Source organism: Triticum aestivum, chromosome 2A (genome assembly GCF_018294505.1).
Source record: "Triticum aestivum cultivar Chinese Spring chromosome 2A, IWGSC CS RefSeq v2.1, whole genome shotgun sequence".
Lineage (NCBI taxonomy): Eukaryota > Viridiplantae > Streptophyta > Magnoliopsida > Poales > Poaceae > Triticum > Triticum aestivum.
Genome location: NC_057797.1, coordinates 256,965,017 through 256,971,623, shown reverse-complemented (window position 1 = coordinate 256,971,623; position 6,607 = coordinate 256,965,017).

Below are 6,607 nucleotides of genomic sequence, written 5' to 3'. Positions count from 1 at the left end.
TGGACGGTGAGAGTGGTCTAAATCTGATATATTAGGACACAGTCCGCAAAATGGGGATAGACCCAACAAAAATCAGCCACAGTAATACTACCTTGAAGGGAGTAATATCAGGCCTAGAGGCCCGCTCCACGGGATCTCTAATACTAGAGGTTGTATTCGGTTCATCTGACAACTATCAAAGTGAGAAGTTAGACTTTGACATTGCTCCATTCCGAAGCGGCTATCAAGCACTACTCGGAAGAGCAGATTTTGCTTGTTTTAATGTGGTACCACATTACGCTTCTCTTGAGCATAAGATGCCTGTTCCACATGGCACCATCACAGCTAGTGGAAATATTGACTGTTCTCTACACGCGGAAGAACGTGCGGCGGCTTTAACAGCCAAGCACTAGACGGCCTCACCAACCAGAATAAATGACAGGTCGTCAAGATCGCGGACACGGTTAGACGAGTCTGGCGCATCACTAGATATACCTGAAATTGATTTGATGGCTAAACCCTCATAGACAGTAACAGGGGCTTCCCGCGTGTAATCAGGGCTAGTTCGGCTTAACTTGAATTATCTTGAATTTTAATGGTTTATCGAGAATAACCAATTTTTTTGACACGACAACTTTCACCTAAGTTCTTCTCTTTTACTTATGACAATCGTGCTACACCCGTCTAGGACACGGCACAACAGAGACATAGGCGCAGACGTGCAGCAGGGACCCGCTCAAAGGTTTCTTTTCCGATTAAGACCCTGCGTAAACCTTTTTTACTGTCTCTTGTTGTTCACATCCTTCGGATACTCAATTCAACCGAGAAGGATGATGGTGTTATTGGCATTTCGCCACGTCAGAATATTGCACGTACATGGACACTCGGGGTTTATTATTAAGGGCATTGTTCAGCCCAATATGTTATAAAGACCGAATACCTTAGGGAGTGTTCGGTGTCGCGAGTTTGGCCTTATATGCATCAGCTCCGAATCAAGTCTTTGGTCAAATGTTTGGTTTGCCCGGCTCCCGTGTTTTGCTACCTTACGTTCCGCTCTATCGGCTAAGGAGACACCTGGAGAACTACTATGATTGTGCCCTGGCTCATCCGGATGAGCACCTAAGTAGAGAAAGCCGAAAACTGACTGTCATGATAAAGTGCGAGACTGGTCAACCACTCGATGACTTAGCGGAATCTCCGGGATTCCTCTGCATTAACAAAGGGCCGTTTCCCGGTCATGTACGTATGCGCACCGTATTCGGATGAGCCTGGAGGTACCAGGGGCTATATAGTAGTCCCACCGTCAAACTCCTATGGCTAAGTGAAAGTGTTAAAGCAATATAGTCTGATTGCCTCGTTCGCTGCGCCTCCACCTCCTTAATGGACCAAGACATTGGATCAAGTGTGAATACGCGTTTTTTGCGAACACCCCCGCATTATATGCTTGGGGGCTGAAGCTGGCGACTGCAAACTTTCAGGTTATATAAATATATACATAAACGGTCGCATAGGAGGCATCATAATACTTTCAGGCAAAAGTATAAACACAGCCTTTATAATTCAATAAAACATTGTTTTTACAATGGGAATACATGTCACTAGAACATAATATTCTTCGAGCACTGAGCCTCTATTGAACGAGCGCCTTCAAGGACTTCTTCAAAGTAGTGCTCGGCAGATACTCGGCCTACGGCCGAACTCTGGGTTGCAATTGTGGTGGCCTCCATCTCTACCAAGTATGTCTTAACACGGGCAAGTGCCATACGCGCACCCTCTATGCACGCCGACCTCTTCATAGCGTCGTTGTGCAGCACAACACCAAGGAACTGTTGCACTAAACTAAAATAACTATTCGGCCTTGGCCCTTTCGGCCACAGATGATCCACAACAGACCTCATGGCAAGCCCGGACAACCTATGGAGCTCGGCCCACTCGACCATTCACTCATTCAATAGCAGCAGATGCACTGGAAGATGGAACTATTACCAGAATAGCCTTTCCACTTCACGATCTTTTTCATCCTTGAAGTACTCGGCCGCATCAGCAGCACTGGCTGCCAGATCCACGTATGCGTCTGCAGAACTCCATTGTTGATCAAGAGGGGCATACTTCGGATCTCCGAACTCCATCCGCAACAAATAGGGCTTCCAAGCCGTGATATCTCGAGCTTGACGCAGCTCCTCCTTCGTCGCTCTGATTTTAGAGCGGGCTTCCTTGGCTGCTACCATGGCCTTCTCCAAGTCGACCGCCTTCGCCCGGCTTTCTTTTTCAAGAAGCTGGTAACGGTCGGCGGCATCTTTCAACTCAATGGCCATGTTGGCTATTTTTTCCTTGCTTTGGCAATGCACAACATGTTCAGCCCTCAGCTCTTCGACCGCCTTTAGAGCGGCCGCATCACTATTCCTGGCTTGTTCCTTGGCTCGGGCAAGTTCCGCCCGAAAGGTCTCCACGGCGGCAGCTCCATCTGCAGTCACAACATATTAAAGATACTAGCATCATGCTCCTCTTACTATGTATTGATCACCGGATAAATCACATACCCTATGCCTCGTCGAGCCGCTTGTTGACAAGCACGATTTCGGCATCTGCCGCATCAAGTTGCCGCTTCAGCTCGGCAAACTCACCAGTCCGACTAGCCACCGGACCTTCAGCCACCTGCACATGAAGGCGGCCTGATTATTACCTGGGACTATGATCCTCTGTTTGCCGCCGTTCTCGACGGCAACCAGAGTCTCAGGGGCTACTATCTGCATAGGGAACACCTAACGTGTGCGGTACTATAAAAACATACACTATTTCATGTACCTCAAAGTCTTTCAGTAGACTCATAAAAGCTTCATGCAACCAACTTTCGACGGATGAAATCCTCTCAATCACCGTACCCATTAGCGTACGATGCGCTTCTGAGATGGCCGCTTGCTCCAGAAGATCCTTTAGTGCGTCCGATCGCACACCGGACGGTTCCGGACTCTTTCGGTTGCTCTCTTTAGGAGCCAAATACTGAGGACTTCGGGTGGCCAAAGGATTACCCTCTGGCCTTGGCAGATCAGGAGAAACCCTCCACGATGACACTTTAGGGTCGCCCACCTCATGAGGCGGGGTGGCATGGGGAGGTGTTTTGCTCTCCATCATCTCCGAAAAAAGATCCCCCGAAGACGAACTCTGTCGAGAAGGGCTACAATCCGAACTACAAGAAACATGGTTCGGTTATTGTCTTCAAAAGTAATGTAGGATATTTTTACTATTAAGTACTTTTTGTTTACTTACAGCTCGGTAGAGGGCTGATCCCCTTGCGGGCACTGTGCGCCAAGAGTACCCTCCGAGCCCAGACCCTCTGGCGAAGATTTCTTCCCCCGTTTGGAAACCTTTGTTTCCGGGTCTTTAGAGGTGGTCCTCTTCCTTCCTTGGGTAGAGGGAATTTCATATTCTTCTTCCTGGTTATCCTCCTTCATAGAGGCGCTAATTCCCCTAGTTTGGATGAATAATGAGTGAGGCCTGCTTTCAGCCTCTTTATTCCCCCTTTATCTCCACCTAAGGGCGCCTGATAAGGCGCCGGCTCGAGCATTCTGGCCAGTACTGGATCTGCTGAGCCTTCAGGAAGGGGGGCCGAACACCTGATCATCTTCGCCTTTGTTACCTAGTCCTGGACAAAGAGCGACCTTTCAGAATGATGTTGTAATAAATAAATAAAAAACAACGCGTTTGGCCATGGGATTACTTACTTGGGTATCTGGATGTTTGCAGCTCAGACCCCCATCCTTGATGGTGTGCGGACACCTTATTTGTGGTTCGAAGAACAATTTGTACATCTCTTCGAGCGTCATGCCGAGGAAGTGCTGAATAGTTCATGGTCCTTCCGGGTTGAACTCCCACATGCGGAGGGGTCGACGTTTGCAAGGTGGGACTTGACGAACTTGCATGACTTTCATTACCGTGGCCAGGCTGACAACTCTCTCTAGGAGATCTCAGATGCGACTCTGCATTCTCGGCACATCATTTACTAGCCCCCAGTCCAGCCCTTTGTTGATCCATGATGTCAGTTATGGTGGGGGCCCGAGCGAAAGGCAGGGGCGGCTACCCACTTGGTACCCCGGGGAGCTGTGATATAAAACCACTCCCGTTGCCATAAACTGGACACCTTTGGGAAGGAACCCTCTGGCCATGGAACATCAATGCTTTTGCTTATTGCGGCACCTCCACACTCTGCGTGTCGTCCCTCGATCACCTTCGGCTTCATGTTGAAAGTCTTGAGCCACGGGCCAAAGTGTGGGGTAATGCGGAGGAAGGCCTCACAAACGACGATGAATGACGAGACGTGAAGGAGGGAATCCGGGGCCAGGTCATGGAATCCGGCCCATAATAGAACATGAGCCCCCTAACAAAGGGATCCAGAGCGAGGCCTAGCCCTCGGAGGGAGTGAGAGATGAATACAACGCTCTTGCCGGGTTCGGGAGTGGGAATGACCTGCCCTTGAGCAGGCAGCCTATGCGAGATTTTGCCAGTCAAATATCTGGCCTCTCTTAGCTTCTTGATGTCTTCCTCTGCACCGACCTTGAAGGTTGGATCCGGACATGGTTGAAGGTCCGAACCGCCTGACCTGAGCCTTGGGTGTTGGAACTCGAGGCGGGGGAAGGATTCGATTGAGTACAAGAGGGAAAAAAAGGACAGGCCTTGGCCTCTTTATAAAGAGGGTGAATATCAAGCGTCCTCCTCGTGGCCGTTTGGGACTTGCCTAAAATCGAGGAGTCATACCAACGGGCACGATTGGGTTACCCACATCCGTATTGATGAGAATCCTGTAATAAGGGGGACACGATCTCTGCTTCGACAAGACGTGTCAAAAAAACCGCCTCGCGATATTTGCAGTGCTGGTTGAGAAAAACAGTTCGACTAATGACCGGGCCATAGCATGATGTCATGTTGCTAAACGTGTCAGTAGATTAGATTTGTGGAGATATTATTCTCTCTACGGTGGTATGTGGAACTTGTTTTGCAGAGCCGAACACTATCCTTGTGTTCAAAATCTTCTATGGAGTATTTGGAGGAAGAACCCGCCTTGCAATGCCGAAGACAAATCTGCGCGCCGGACTCATCGTCGTTGAATCCTCGTTTAGGGGCTACTGAAAGAGTCCTCGATTAGGGGTCTCCGGACAGCCGGACTATATCCTTTGGCTGGACTGTTGGACTATGAAGATACAAGATTGAAGACTTCGTCCCGTGTCCGGATGGGACTCTCCTTGGCGTGGAAGGCAAGCTTGGCAATACGGATATGTAGATCTCCTTCCTTGTAACCGACTCTCTGTAACCCTAGCCCCCTCCGGTGTATATATAAACTAGAGGGTTTAGTCCGTAGGACAACAATAACCATACCATAGGCTAGCTTCCAGGGTTTAGCCTCTACGATCTCATGGTAGATCAACTCTTGTAATACTCATATCATCAAGATCAATCAAGCAGAAAGTAGGGTATTACCTCCATCAAGAGGGCCCGAACCTAGGTAAACATCGTGTCCCCCGCCTCCTGTTACCATCTGCCTTAGACGCACAGTTCGGGACCCCCTACCCGAGATCCGCCGGTTTTGACACCGACACGGGCCTTGAGCTTCTTCCAAGTGGCCTGCTCCTTGATAGCCTTCCCTTCGGCTTCGGCCAGGGCCTTTTTCACGGCCTCGACCTCGGTTGTCGCCTCTATAAAAATCATGGCATTTCGGTCACTGCATATCATTTTACCTTTTTTCAAATACATAACATGTTATTACTTACCTTGTTTTTCCTGGAGCTGTCTCTTCACCTGGCCCAGCTCCTCCTCGGCCTCCGCCAGTTTCTGCTTCAGTTCGGAGACTTCGGCAATATGCGAGGCTGCAGCCAACAGCGACGCCTGTGTTTACATTTCAGAAAATTTTAGTTAGTTACCTGCAATAGGAGATTGATCCTCTGTCCGGCTTTTCTTTCCGAACACCGGAAAGTGTCTTAGGGGCTACTATCTACATTGGGATTTTCTATTTTTTGCGTCGCTTACCTCAAAACCTATCAGCAGGCTACTACAGGCTTTGGTTAGTCCGCTCTTGGCGGACTGAACCCTCTCAATTATCGTGCCCATGAGGACACCGTGCTCATCCACAATGGAAGCGCCTCGCAGCGCTTCCAGCAGATTGTCCGATGCCCCTGGTTGGATAGGGGTCACCGGCAGAATAGGCATCCCCCTTCTTTCAAAGAAGGTTGCGTGTCGGATTCTGGAGCCGCATCGATCTTCGGAATTGAGTCCGGCTGATTACAGAACTGAATACGGCCCTCCCCACCAGTCTCCATGAGTTATCCGCAAGGGAGCTCTTCCCTTTCTTGGACGCCTCCGCCTCCAGATTTGTGGAAGCCGCCCTCTTCTTCCTCCCCTCATCAGGTAGAGGGTTGTTCTCCTCCTCCTCATCATCATCATCGTCTTCTGCGGTGGAGGAGTGGGTCTTGTCATCGGATGTCGCGTCCGAAGCGCCCTTGTAGCGGGGGCGACTCCGGACCCCCTTGGCCTTCCATGTGGCCTTCTTCTTCGGTGCCTTATAGGGCACCGGCACCAGCATCTTCGCTAAACGCGGGATGACTGGTTCTTCAGGTAGCAGAGCCGGACATTGGATCCG